Raw genomic sequence first — 14,597 nt, 5'->3', positions numbered from 1 at the left:
GTGTAGTAGGTGACTTCTGGGTACTCTTCTGGCTCTGTCAATCTGTTTCTTCACTTCAGCAGGTGTGTATTGTAGTTGTAAGAATGCTGTCCACTGTAAATTATGGCCTGTATCACTTTTGTTCATGCTCTCTGCACTTCACTATTGGATCTTACATAACACCAACAGTGTAACAAGTAACTTTATGTGTGTTTACACAAAGTGTGGGACTGTATGATGGAACCAATAAATAAGAGTGTGTTGTTAAAATTTTTTATTTGATGGCAGTGAGACAACTGGACAGAAGTCTTCATTGTTCATTATTATAATTGTTTTAATCCGTAATTGTTCAAATTGTTCTAAGTCTTTTTTTTTTAATAGAAAGCTTACCTCTCAATTATGGGTATTAGCAGGACTCAATTGAAATACATTTTCAACTGAAATAGCTTTTTATTGTGAATTTTTAAAAAACTTCTTGCTAATGAAACCTCTGATATTTATTAAAATAAACCTAAAATAAACCTATTTATTAAAATAAAAATAATCACTAGAAAATAAATCATTTTCTAAGGAGGCTAACAAGCCACTAGAGTAGCCAAAAACAAACATGGAAACTTAATAAAAATAGAAACTGGAAAGGAGAATCCATGGGCAAGATTTACAAGAGATCAGTGTGTTTGGGTGGCTAACTTGAGAAAGGTTAAACGTTCCTGGCTTTCAGAAAGAGCTAAGCACCTGACCTGTGAAAATCAGACCTCTTGATAGGCATTGTGATCTCTCACTCATTCTGTCCCATCAACACACCAATTTTTTTAGCCTATTCCAGTTGTGTCACACCTTTCAGGATTCCCTGAGTTATAGATGTCACCTTTGCACACCTGCTGATTCATATTCTCTTCATAACTAGGGCCAGAGTTCCTGTTACTCTTATTTCAGGCTTCTGAGACATTCTTTTGGAGCTATTCAAATGACATCTTAAAACATGTTGTTCATTATCTCTTTACTGCACAAACCATATGATCTTTTCAAATTAGAAGGCAATAAGAACTAAATCAAACCCAACCAAAATAGTGCAGCAATGTCTCACAAGGAAATAAGAGAGCAGTAATAAATGAAGACACATAAAGTGTACCTACAATAATCCACCCTGAAGTCATAGACTAACATAAGCACTATGCAAATATGGTTCAGAAAGACATACAGGACCTTACAGCAAAGTAGTCCATTAGCCTAAAGGCTGATCAAGAATTTATTGCATTAAAATATCTAGCATTAAATTAAATGGCTGCCAAATCACATCAAACATGTCTACAGGCCTTGGTTGATATCTGAAACATAGAGCATTTGGAGATGGGTGAAAAATACACCCAATCAATTATTCCATTTTGTATACATGGTGAATGTTCTTTGATCCAGCAATTTAAGCTAACCTCCGTGCCCAGAATCTAAATTTTCAGTCTATTTAGATACTTATCTTGCCCCTTCACTAAATTATCATCAACATTAATTAATCCTTGCAATACTATTGCTCTATTGTTTATATAAATTTGACATTAACACTAGTTTAAACAAATAAGGGTTTTTTTAGAAATAAGGTTTTTATTAATTTGGTATCCTAAGTGCCAATTAACACTAATCCACAGTGTAAGGAACATTTCAATTTTTTAAACAATCTCTAAATATAATTGTGCTTTAATACTGCCTGGTATGTGGAGAACTGGTGCTATTTTCCTGACTCAGGATTGCTGGTTGGATAACAAATAGAACAACATAAAAGCTTTTTGAGTGTACTGCCTCTAAGAAAAAAAAGAGATTAAAAATGGGACAATGGTAAATTGATTGGAGGCAGCAGGTTTCTATAAGAACAGGAGCAGCAGTATGGTAACCATTTGCTGTAAAGCCTCCAAAGACTATTATCCTGTTGATGGGGTGTAAATGATCGTTACATATTTTGGATCAAGCAAGAGGCACATGGTGGACTCTACACTGAAAAAATTGCTCTCTGGTATTGAAGGAGGCATTATTTCTTTGTCTTGATGTGTCAAATTGAAGAATAGACAATTCAAAACACAGGCCTATTGCTCATGCAGCCAGTGAGTAATACTTTCTGTGAGTCTGAACATCTTGTTCCTCTTCACCTGAAACATAGTTCTGTACATTTCCCCAATTTGCCAGGGCTGTAATTTCTTACACTTGCTTTCCCAACTTCACAAGCCTGATTTATCAGTCTTTAAAATAAGTTGTGGGGTGTGTGTGTGTGTGGGGGGGGGAAATCAGTTGACTTGTGATGTGTAGTTCTGGTTCCTCTCTGCTTACACTTTACTAAATTGCTCAGTGTGTGTACAGGAAAAAGTGGGATAACTGCCTTCTTTCAGAACCAATCTAGATATTCTGGACTGTGCAGAAATAAACACTTCAAGCCACCTACAGTGGGGAAATAAACACTTCAAGCCATTATTTTTATGGTTTTTTATTTTTATCTCCTTTTTAAATTTTCCTTTAGATTTTTCTTAAGTGATATTGTGACAAATAACCCACCTCCCACATGCAAGTCTGAGTGCTATTTTTTACAAAAAGCCAAGCTATAGTTGATAGATAGATAGCTGGCAGCCACTTCCAATATTTATCACATTCAACTGCTATTAATAGCTTATAACCTTGACACACAAAGACGAAAATTCAGCTACCAGTATAGCTGGCCTATGTTAACATATGTTCTCATTGCTGTTTTCTTTAACCATCCTCTTTCCTGTTTAATTATATCTTCTATTGTATCCTGGCTAAGAACTTGATTTGAGGGCAGGGCCTGTTCTGCTGTATGAGTGAAATTTACTCTTGTGAAGAGATCTCCCACAAGGCGTACGCACTATCAAACCCTATTTGAAGGCTTAAAGTGGGATTTAAATTCAACCCTGAGTTGTTTTACCCAGATTGCCACATATGAGAATTGGATGAAGTGCATAATTAATGTACACATTTCTACCATTAAAATATAACTCAGTTTTGACAGAGACACTTACTAGAATACTATTTATAACAGATGTCTCAGCAGTATTAGAGTTTGATCCTGCAAATGCTTACCAGGTCTGAAAGCAAATGCTAGAGGGAACAGACTCTTTTCTTAGGCCTGGATCCTCAGAAGGTATTTATGTGTAAAGTTTAGGTGCATAAACTTTTAGAGATCTGGACCATAATCCTTAATATCAAACTAGTTATAGTAAATTGACAAGTGCAAGTTAGGTCTCTCAGTCTCTCTTGTTTCCAGGCTTTAGGTGTCATTGGAGTTCCTTGATCAGTTTGCTTTAAGGAAGCTGAGATAAATGACATTGAAACATCCAATTAATTGCTTTCCAGTCAACAGCCCTTCTGCAAGTCTTATTGTACTGCTCATTAACTGACCATAACTTCTACTAGACTTTACTTTCTAACTTACATTCAGTTAATTGCAATTATCCTTAATTTGGACCTAGCCTTCCACTCCCCAAGACAGTATCCAGTACATGAAAAAAACATTTGTCATTAGTCTGACCTTTGGGCATTCCTTTCTAGTGACATGGTCCTGTGTATTAGAAGTGAGAATATGCAGTTATACTTGTACATGAGAGATTGGTATAGATGTATTTAGAATGAACAGGTAAGATTAGCATGATCTGCCCTCCTTTTCTCCCCGTTTCTGCTGCAATATTAACAGGTGACCTATAGGGGAAATAAAATGCCAATTCCTCTCTGATAGAGAAAGAGTAAATAGTTTAAATACCAAAAATCATTTGACAACTAATGTAGTTTGTACATCTCAGCGAAATCATTAAAAATGGAATTAGTTGCTGAGTGATGCACAAATGTGGCACTCTTAAAGGACCTTACATTTATGGAGCTTATCTCATGCTCTGCTGAAGCTCATTAACTTATCTATACTGCAAGTTGTGACTTTGAAGAGGCTAAAATTAAGATTTTGCATGCATATTTACATGCAGATTATTACAGAGAAATTGAACTAAATTACCAGTTGTTCCAAGAAATTTAATTTAGCCATTTGTTCATTTATAAGATAAATAACTAAATCTTTGGTGGATTCTATGCAACACCAGGAAATTTTGTATCATCCACTGGTGGAATTTCGAGGTAGGACAATCTCATGTATCATCTTGCACTGTAATGCCCAACATTAGCATCAAGTCAAGAGTGCTTTTAGATCCTGTTTCCAGGGTGATATCATCCCCATCGACTTAAGGAGTTGAACCAATTTTGTGTCATCTTTCTCTGCTTTCCCAAACCCAACAGAGAACTTTATGCTCCATGCAAAAAGAAAGAGCAACCAGGAGCAGTAGGCATGAGTGATGAAAGGATGGTTGTGAGAGTCAGTCTTCAAACCCATAGTGTTTTTGTGGGTGGTACTTCTCATTAAAATGTACCCACTTTTTCTTTCTGCAGTTTGGACTTCCTCCCACAATGGGTTTCCCAGGACACGGTCTAGTGAATGTGGCCCCCACCAACATAGCTCTAGTTATTTATTACTTCTATTATAGTAACACCTATATTAGAAATTGGGGTTCCACTGTACTAGGCACTGCATACATAGATAGCGAGAGACAATTTCAGCTCTGAAGAGTTTACAATTAAAGACAAGCAAAGAGTAGGAGAAAGGAAGTATTGCTGTCCCTACCTTTCAGGTGGGGAACTGAGATGCAGAGATAAACTGACTTGCCCAAGGTGACACAGGAGGTGTGTTGCACAGCTAGGAACTGAAGCTACCTCTTCTTCTCTTTGTTGGAGGGACCTTTTCTAAAGAAAAAAATGTTTAGGTTTAGCATTTTTACCACTGTTAGTAGATGTGGCAGTATCCTCTAGTATTTAGAGCAGGGGACTGGGATTCCATTCCCATTTTATGCACTATATGGTCCCAAGCAAGTCACTTAGCACTAGATCAGGGGTTCTCAAACTGGGGGCCATGATACCTCAGGGGGTTGCAAGGTTATTATATGGGGGATTGTGAGCTGTCAGCCTCCATACCCAAACCCTGCTTTGCCGCCAGCATTTATAATAGTGTTAAATATAAAAAAAATATGTTTTTAATTTATAAGGAGGGGTTGCACTCAGAGTCTTGCTGTCTGAAAGGGGTTACCAGTGCAAAAGTTTGAGAACCACTGCACTAGACTGTAACATTACGATGTGCCCTGAGTAAGGGGTAGTGCACAACTCCTGGAGCAGACCAGAGAATGCACTGTAAATCAAGAGCCACAATCTTTGGTCCCTCCCTCTCTGTGGGGTGGGGGAGTAATCAGAGCCACCCCTTTACCTGGCACAGACTAATTCCCCCTCTGTGCTAGCTCAGCTGTACTGGCTGGTGCATTAAAGAGGGTGATGTCAAGGTTCTGCCCACATTCCATCCCCACACTACCTACCTGCCTGCCTGGGAATGAAGTGGTGGCCTTATGAAGGCTGCTCTCCCCTACCTGCAATGTAGGTAGCAGTAGCCCAGGCCTTGGAGCTAGGGTTGGGCAAGTGACAATTTTGCCTTAACATCCCTGTGCTTTAGTTTTCCCATCTGTAAATTAAGGCTAATAATGACTATCCACCTCTACAGAGCACTTAGAAATCCTCAGAGAGAAGGTGATACTATTTTATTTATGTTCGATCTTCCTACCTTTGTAGTTTTGCTTATCGTTTTTAATATTTGACAGTAACAAAGAAGAATCTTACTTTTCCATTCCTTTTGCCCATTCTTATCATCCTGATGCTTTCCCTTCCCAGCTTATCATAGATCATATTTTATTTGTATTATAAATATTTCCAAATATGTCTTGATGAGGACTCTCAAATTTCACCTGATCCCATGTACTCATTCCAACTGGACAAACATTCAAGGCAGGTCTACACTTAAAACATTGCAGCAACACAGGTGCTCCATTGCTGTAGCATTTCAGTGAAGACACTACCTATGCTGATGGGAGGGCTTCTGTCAGCATAAGTAATCCATCTCCCCAAGAGGTGGTAGCTATGTCAATGGGAGAATACTCCCATCAACCTAGTGCTGTCTACACTGGGGTAGGTCAGGTTAACTGCGTCACTCAGGGGGTGTGGATTTGTCACATCCCTGAGTGACTGAGTTATACCTACCAAATTTCCTAATGTAGACCTGGCTTCAGCCAGCATCTGGAGCACACGTTAACTAGCAATCCTTACCCACCAGAATTGTACTTATGTCCCTAGGTGATGCAGATTACACACACAAAAAAAAAAGGAAGGCAATCAAACTCAGCCATATTGACCTCTGCATAAAAAAAGGAAGGACAAATTGTCTAATGAAAGAGAGCAAGAGCAGTAGGTAATGAAACATCAGTTTCAAGCTTCTAATAGGCCATCACAAAACAATGGAGAGTACAATGTAAAGGTAAGTCTCTGTATGGTTCCTTTAAGTGTGACAGTTGTTTACAACAACATTTAAAAAATCCACAGGTAGCCTTTATCAGTGTAGAATTGGAATGTCACATAATGAAACTAGGTGCATTTTCACTTAAGGGAAGAAAGCATTTTTACAACATAAAAGAAATTGCTGTAGTGACCCAGGGGAGCTGCCAATGTTTCCTGGATGAGGACAATTAACCAAAACAATATTGTTAATTTTGCCACAGGTTCTAAGTGACCTAGAAAGCAGAATACAAACTTTGGCTTAATAGTATTGACCAAGAATCTGCAACAGAAGGGAATTTATTAACAGCACTTTTTTTTTTTTTTTTTAGCAGCCAGGGTCATAAATGAAAAACTTGTCCCGCTTACAAGAATAAATGTGTGTGAATCTTAATACAGTAATTGAACATTTTTGCATTTTGATAGGGATAGCACAAAACAACTTTGCAATAAACTTTGAATGGTGGTTGCGTTGTAAATGGAATGGTCAATAGTCCATAGTAATAATTTACATATAAGGCACCTTTTATTCATTCCAGGATTTCAAAGTGATTATGACAAATAGGTCTGCATCACAATAGGCATTGTTATGAGGCAAGTATTGTTCCCATTTTACTGATGGGGAAATGGAGGTCACAGAAAGGTTACATTATTTGTGTTCACACAGCAAGTCAGTGGTAGACCTGGCAACCAGGAAAGTAACCTACAACCCCCAACTCTCAGTCAACTGCTTTTAACACTGCTCCAGAAGTAAAAACTTTTGAGAACTTGAACCTCACAAGTGTTGAAGTTTGTGGGGAATAGAACTCCACCTATCTGTCCTCGCACTAAGAATTCCATGTTTTCTAGGAGAAGAAGATTTTAATAGAAAAAGACATGATGAATCCAAAAGTAAAAAAAAAAAACCACCTGTAAGAAATCTGTAGTCATCTAGGAATGTCACATGTGTAATGATGTTCAGATCCTCCTGTTCCTAAAATACAGAACACTACTACTTCAGATAAAGGAGAATCTTCTTTAACTGTTTGCAGTAAGGGACCTGTAACACTCAGTTTAGCACTTCCGATTCTATCCACTAGAGGGGTAGTGGTACCCACACATATTAGCTAGTTACAAATTACAGTATGTTACCCAAATAGTTCATTACACACCAACAATTGTGTATGGTCTCTGGATATGACTGCTCCCTGCTGCTACCACGTAGAATACTAGGATGTGGTGGGTGAACAATTTAAACTTAATTTCTTCCCTATCTAGGAGATTTCAGAAAATGCTGTAAACAGCACTTTGAAGTGCTATGGCAAGAAATAGCACTTTTAAGAGCCTTAATTTTTGTCAGGAGCAGTTCTTCTTTTCTCCTTTTTAACTAGATGACAGGGACCAATTAAAGTAATAAGCCTCACAAAGTATTTCCCTTGGCTAATGGCAGCCTGTATTAATGTTTGCAGAAGTGCAGCATTTGAGTCTTAAGCTTTCTTGTTAGAAGTTAACACTTTGCAAGACACCTCAACATTCTGCTTATCAGACCAGTTCCTTTATCTGGGATATTTCCTTTTCTATTTACTGCAGTAGGCTATTCATCAATACTCCCATAGACATGACACCCCAGTCAGTCATTCCTATTATTTGATTAGTTCCCATTGCTGGATCAGGGCCTAATTTTGTAACCCTCCAAATTTGTTGCAGTGTTACATACACTCTAGGCATATGGGGAATGTTTTTTTTGTTTTTTGGGGGGTGGGGGAAGGGAAATGAAAATATATATTCCCTCATGTCTGATATCCCTCATCTTGCCAAGACCGTTTTGGAAAGCAGATCACAAGTAAAAAAAATTTCTAGCTAATTTGTTTTTGTAATTACTGTAATAAATAATGATGAAAAAAAATTTGCTACTAAATTTGATAAGCTTGTGCTTTTTTATTTTTTATTAAAGTAACTATTGACTTTGGCTCAAATATTACCAGCATGTTCTAATTACAACTCTTATTATAGTCTTACAAAATGTCAAAATTTCAACTGTGTTATAAATGCAAACACTGAAAAAAAAGATTAATTGTGGAGACGGAGCCAAAAAAACCTAAAGATTTTATTAGGTTCTAGTTCCTGTTTCAGTGCTGGACCAGGCAGATGCAAATTGGAGATGGACCCAAATCCCACAGTTTGGGTCCAAATGTCCACAAAATTCAGGGATGTCCCATTTTTATTCTGGCTCATCTTGAATAAGAATTCAACAAAAGCTTCAATGGAAACTTGACAGAGTGGGATATGTCAGAGTCAAATTGTGTATTCCATTCTGTATTGTAATGTCTATTTTGTATGAGGAACATCCACTGTATGTTATGTGATGAACTCATGTTTAACCTTACCCAAGGCAAAGTTAGTATGATGTATTCTAGAGACAAGGTAGATGAGGCAATATCTTTTACTGGACCAACTTCTGTTGGTGATAGAGACAAACTTTTGAGCCACACAGAGCTCTTCAGGTCCCCGAAAACTTGTCTCTCTCACCAGCAGTAGTTGGCCCAATAAAAGATATTACCACACTCACCTTGTGTCTCTAATATCCTGGGACCAACAAGGCTTTAACTACACTGCATACTAAATACAATGTATTCTAGACAGCCTACACTGCCCACGAAAGATAATTGACATCTTGTTGAAAGAATCTCAGAGAAGCCAATTACCAGCCCATCCTCATGGAACAATGGACTCTTTACAGAGGAGCCAGGAGGAAGGAAGAGACAAGCATGCCAGTGGAGCATCTGACAAAAAGGGACAGACTGTATTTAAGAAGAAGAGGTGCTTCTCTATGTGGGAGGCCATCAACTGCTGCATGCAAGATGACCAGGCTAAAGAGAGAACAGATAGGAGGGACACTGCTCAGTCTGAAAAAATTGACAAAACTTCAGCCTCACACAAAAAGTGAGATCAGACATGGAGGAAGGGTGCATCTCAAGACTTTTATTTTACAAAGCTCTGTAACTCTCTAACGCAGTGGTCCCCAACCTTTTTGTGGCCTGTAGCACATTCATGTTTTCAGAAGAGTGTGGCGGGCGCCAACAATTTTTCAAGGCTTATTTTGTATGTGTACATTAAATAATACAAAAAATCATATTTAATATACATAATATATGAATCCATAAGATAAAAAGGGTAATTTTACATGTAAAAGGTATTAATAAATTATTTGGCAATTACTCTTTCACTTTACCATGTGAATTTGCTCTTTTTTATCTACTGTAAGAAAAATTAAGGCGTTTTTACAAAATAAATATCATAAACAGTTTTCATCTTATTTATTTTAAAAAAGTTAAACATTGTTGAACTGCTGGTCCAAATATATTTTATTTATTATTCTTACTTTAACATAGAATGAAGCCTGCAGCCCCAGAGTTCTCTGTCCCCAGCAGGGGCGGGGTCGCGGCTTCTCTCCCCTGCTGAGCACTAGGCGGGCACACATAAATGCCCCAGCGGGCACCATGGCACCCACGGGCACCGCATTGGGGACCACTGCTCTAAGGCTTTTTAAGAGATTAAGGGTGAAGTGTCTGTCTGTGATTAAGAAATTCCTTTGCTAAGCCTATATTCCATGCCTACCTGCCATGTTTTCCCCAAAGGGGTTAAACTAGAAGACAGATTGCCTAGCTCGGTAGAGCTCTGGGGGAGCACATATGAGCAACTGGGGGCAGGGGTTGGGGTTTCTGAAGCACCAGTTCCTGCACCTTGGTGGATGGACTGCAGAAGTCCCATGGCCCAAGGAAGAGTGTCAGACAAGAGGTCTGAGCTTGGGCATGTGTCCTAGAAACTTGGAGCTAGAAACAGGGACAAGACCAAGTTGGCTTAGAACCATATGGGACCCAGCGGTTGGGTCCACATACAACAGACTTGTGACCAGACAGGAGCAGGCTGGTCTATGTTGTAACAGAGAGTTGTTCTGTTGACTTCATTAGGACCAGGATTTCACACCCGAATCCCTGCTTATGAATAAGTTGCCTGATTTTCAAACACCCTGAGCAGTCCCATTGCTATTGGCCTTTCTATAGTTAAGTGCTTCCCTGATTGTCTCTTTACAGAATTATAAATGCTCTTGTGAATTCTTTGACTGATATAAAGTATCTCAGATTTCAGGGTTTTGGTACCATCCAAACAGCTGCCCTAAAGTATTCAATATCGGGAGGACTTAGACAAGGTAGCCATTATGAGTTACTTATAAAAACAAAAACTCATTGGGCTTTGCAGAGTATATTTTAAAATGATGAAACCAAAAAGCTCTCCTCTCCACCTTCTGATAGTGATAATGGATCTGTCCACTAAGTGTTCCACTCCATGAGACAATCATCACTGCAAAATGAGACATATACCTGACCCTCCAGAACACCAAACTACTTACAATGCATCTTATGAGGCAGATTCAAGACGGTGAGAATAAGGGGCATTGTGCTGGTTTGTTATGAAGTGTTCTGTACATCCCTTGTGGACCTTGTACCCCCTCTTATTTCTGCTGAGGGGGGTCAACTCTTTTCAGGAGTCATCGTCACAGCATAAGGCTGAGTGAGTGACTAGGGGTAAGTCATTTGTTCACCTTGGACCCATCAGTCAGAATCAACTAGAAAAGTCAAGTAAAAAGCAAAAGGACTTCGCTGAGAAGTCAGATTCTGTATCTGAGCTGAGCTGTCTTTGATATGTAAATTACAATCAAATGTGGGCCAGATCACTTCTCCTTTTGGTAAATCCTGTGTGTGGGGATGAAGGGAGAGGAAACCTCTATAAGAAAAATCTTACCAAACTCACACCAACACACACACACACACACACACTCTTCAGGATGGGAGCATGTCCCCCACTGTGGAATGAACTTAAACTCCAGGGATTTCAAGGGATTGATAGACTGCAAGAATTATTTGCACAGAGGAAAGTGCCTTTCCACCAGTTTGGGGAAGTATAATCTCTAGCCTTTCATCCAAATATTTGAAAGTGCTTAAATATTTATCTCTTAATCCTTGTACCATTCCTGTGAGGTAGATAAGTATTGTCCATATTTTTCAGACAGATAAACATAAGCACAGGGAGTTTAAAGGGACAGTGCAGCTTAAAAAAAGCATATTATAATGATCATGCTTCCTCTTCAAAAAGGAAGGTTTGGAGGCCTCACCAAAACAGAAAGTGCTTAGTACTTCACTGGATTGGCTAACAGTGAGTTGCTGGCAGAGTCAAGAATACAGTATAAGAATCCTGACTCGCAGTTCCCACGTGATGACACCACCTTTAAGAATGAGACTTTAATTTTACAATGACTTGCATTTATGTAGCTTTCCTGTCACAAAGCATTTTAAACATCAATTGATTTAGCCTCACAACATCCCCAAGAGTGAAATTAGGATTATTATCTCTCTGTTACAGATGAGGAAATTGGCATGGAGCCTAATCCTATCAGCAGATGCTAAGAACTCTGAACTCCTACGGACACCAGTGAGATTTGATGTTATTTAGCATTTAGAGGGATGGGACCATAACTCATATGCCCAAACCACAAATAGAATCAGTGGCCGAGCCAAGAATCGAGACCTCCGCTGAGGATTACATCCATATTCAGGAAAGCATTTAATCACATGTTTAAAGTTAAGCATGTTCTTTCCTGTTTCAAGGACAGAGCACGGGAATCCCGAGTCACAGTATCCTATATTTAGAGCATTATACTCCTGTGACTGAAAGCACCGCAGTATACACACCCTACACACTACTGTAATAATCTTTGTACAAAATATGCCTTGTGAGGTATCATTTCAAAACTAAACTCACTGGTCAATATCACAATTAAATGTATGCAGCAACATTATATGTAAAGTTATTAAATCTCCCTGTACGATGTTCTTAGTATATGTTCAAAAGCATATAGCCCAGATAGATGTATCCTGAATGAAGAAATGTATATTTACCTCAGTTTACATGTAAGTAGTAAACGGGATTCTCAAGACAGCAGGGAGAAGAGATTGCAGGAGAAAGAAAATTTGCAGTTCAGCAAACACAATGATAAAAAAAGAACCAGACTCCATGTTGCCTTCTGTACTGTTTGAATAAACTTTGTTTTGAGGGGTAACCCTCAGAAGAATCCACTTCAAAGGTTAACTGGACTATAAATGAAAGCTTGGGGTTTTCTGCCCTCTTTATCTCTCTCTTATCTAAAAAGACAAAAGGAACCAGACTTTGTGGGGAGATCCTGACCTGCAAATTTGGTCAGCAATGTTGCTGGGTAAGGATTTTACTTTGAACCAAGTTTTAGCTACTAGAAAGAGTATTATCTTTATTTTGATCGCAACCATTTCTGACTTTAATACTCTATATCTGTACACTTAAAATCTCTCACTTTATAGTTAAAGAAACTTGTTTTATTTTTAATCTAGACTAATCCAGTGTTGTGTTTACACTAAACTGTTTGGTAACTTCAGTTAAAATAGCAAACTGTTGAATATTGACCCTTTGCAGGGGCAATGGACCTTTAATATCTGAACTATCCGAGAGAGCTGGGCAGTGCAGAACACATTTTTGGGAAAATTCAGGCCTCGGAGCATGTTGGGGGTCACCCTGCAAGTAGTCACCACAGCTGGTGGAAGCCAGAGTGTGACTGGAGTGTTGCTGACAGGCTGCTGGGTTCAGAGCTGCTGGACCAGGGCTACAGCTACACACAAACACTCAGGGTGTGACCTGTACACTGGTAAGTGGTTTGTGAGCAGCCCGAGTTGGAAGCCACAACAGCAAAGCATTGTGTGGCACCCAAGGTTGCAGGCAGGCAGTGACAACCCCTCACTTGTCACATTCCAGGGTACAATCCAGATAACTCCCTATTAAGAATGATGCTTTTAAATACTTGAAGCAAGTGGTTCTCTCAGATCAATCTCAAGTGTAATGGCAACAACAGGCCTTAAATTAAAGTCAGTGCAAGTTTTGCCATTAATTTCAATGGGATCAGGCACTTAATGTTCATGTTCTTTTTTAATAAGCTAGAGTAAAAGAATTAGTCTTTTCTTTTTCACCCACCTGAGATTTTTCAAAACAATACCTTTCATTTTACTTTAGTGATTGCCAGGTGTCTTGTACTGCCTGTGCTTCTCAGTTGTTAAGCTAAAAATAATAATAATAAAAAGTCTCTGAAGACATTTGCTAAGTTTGGGAGATTCCTTTTAACAGACAGTTGGTAACAGTTGCAAGTTACTTGCAACACTCAAACTAGTTATAGGCAATGATTGCTTTTATTGAAGAAAATAAAATGACCACAATTATATTAAATTGCCTTCTTTCTTTTACTGAAACTTGAAATTGGAACTGTGCTGAAAGGAACAGATAGCACACAGATGTTACTGTAATACACAGTAATATTTGAAATTGAAAGCCACAATGACAGTCATCCTTAGTTATAAAAGTAAACATTGATCATTTAATCATCTGATAATCATTATATTGATAATCACTATATAATGGCAGAATTACTACATGGTGAATACTCTCATACTATCATTACCATAGGCCTAACCAAATCCCAATTTAGGCAAACTAATTAAATTCTACCAAGCTAAATTACCCCTGAAGTTTCAATTTGATGCAATATTTTCTTCATTTCATATGCTGTTGTGTAGCATTGCTGTGCATTGTGAAATACCTTGAGGTGGCGCCAGGGGCGGCTCTACAAAGTAGGCTGCCCCAAGCAGCGCGGCGCGCGCCGCGCCCCCCCCCCAGTCCGGCGGGTCCCCCTCCCTCCCTCCGGCATGGGCGGCGGGAGGGCGGAGGGTGGAGCTCGCCGCGCCGCCCGCGGCGTCCACAGCGGCCGGGGACGGGGGGGGGGCGGGGATGCAGCGGCGGCACGCGGCCCACCCACCACCGCCACCACAGCCCCCCCCCCGCGCCGCGGCTGCTGCTGAGGTGCTGGTGCCTAGGGCCTAGCCTTATATATATATATATATATATATATATATATATATATACACAAGGCCAGATCCTCAACTGGTGTAAATAAACATTTTCCTGTTGGCAATGGAGCTACTCTGATTTACACCTAGCTGAAAATTGGAACCTCTGTGTTTAAATATATAAAAGATCTAATTAATGTAACATTAATGTTATGAATGTAAATTATCAAATGTCAGAAAATAAAAATGTTGATGTTCTCACAGTAATGTTAACTCAGCCACATTGAATATGTGTATTTTATGGCATTC

General features: G+C 39.1%; 1 long non-coding RNA gene across 1 annotated transcript; it reads right to left on the bottom strand.

Moving 5' to 3' along the window:
• Positions 1–3,162: 3,162 nt before the first annotated feature.
• LOC120400036 lies at positions 3,163–13,501 on the bottom strand. The gene is made up of 3 exons (XR_005595487.1): positions 13,423–13,501; positions 4,643–4,761; positions 3,163–3,290 (listed from the first exon to the last, which is right to left on the bottom strand). It is a non-coding gene; the product is annotated as an uncharacterized LOC120400036 (long non-coding RNA).
• Positions 13,502–14,597: the final 1,096 nt, after the last annotated feature.

The sequence above is a fragment of the Mauremys reevesii genome, linkage group 3, assembly GCF_016161935.1.
Source record: "Mauremys reevesii isolate NIE-2019 linkage group 3, ASM1616193v1, whole genome shotgun sequence".
NCBI lineage: Eukaryota > Metazoa > Chordata > Testudines > Geoemydidae > Mauremys > Mauremys reevesii.
The sequence above is the reverse complement of the archived record's forward strand: the minus strand, read 5'-3'. Positions and strand labels throughout refer to the sequence as shown.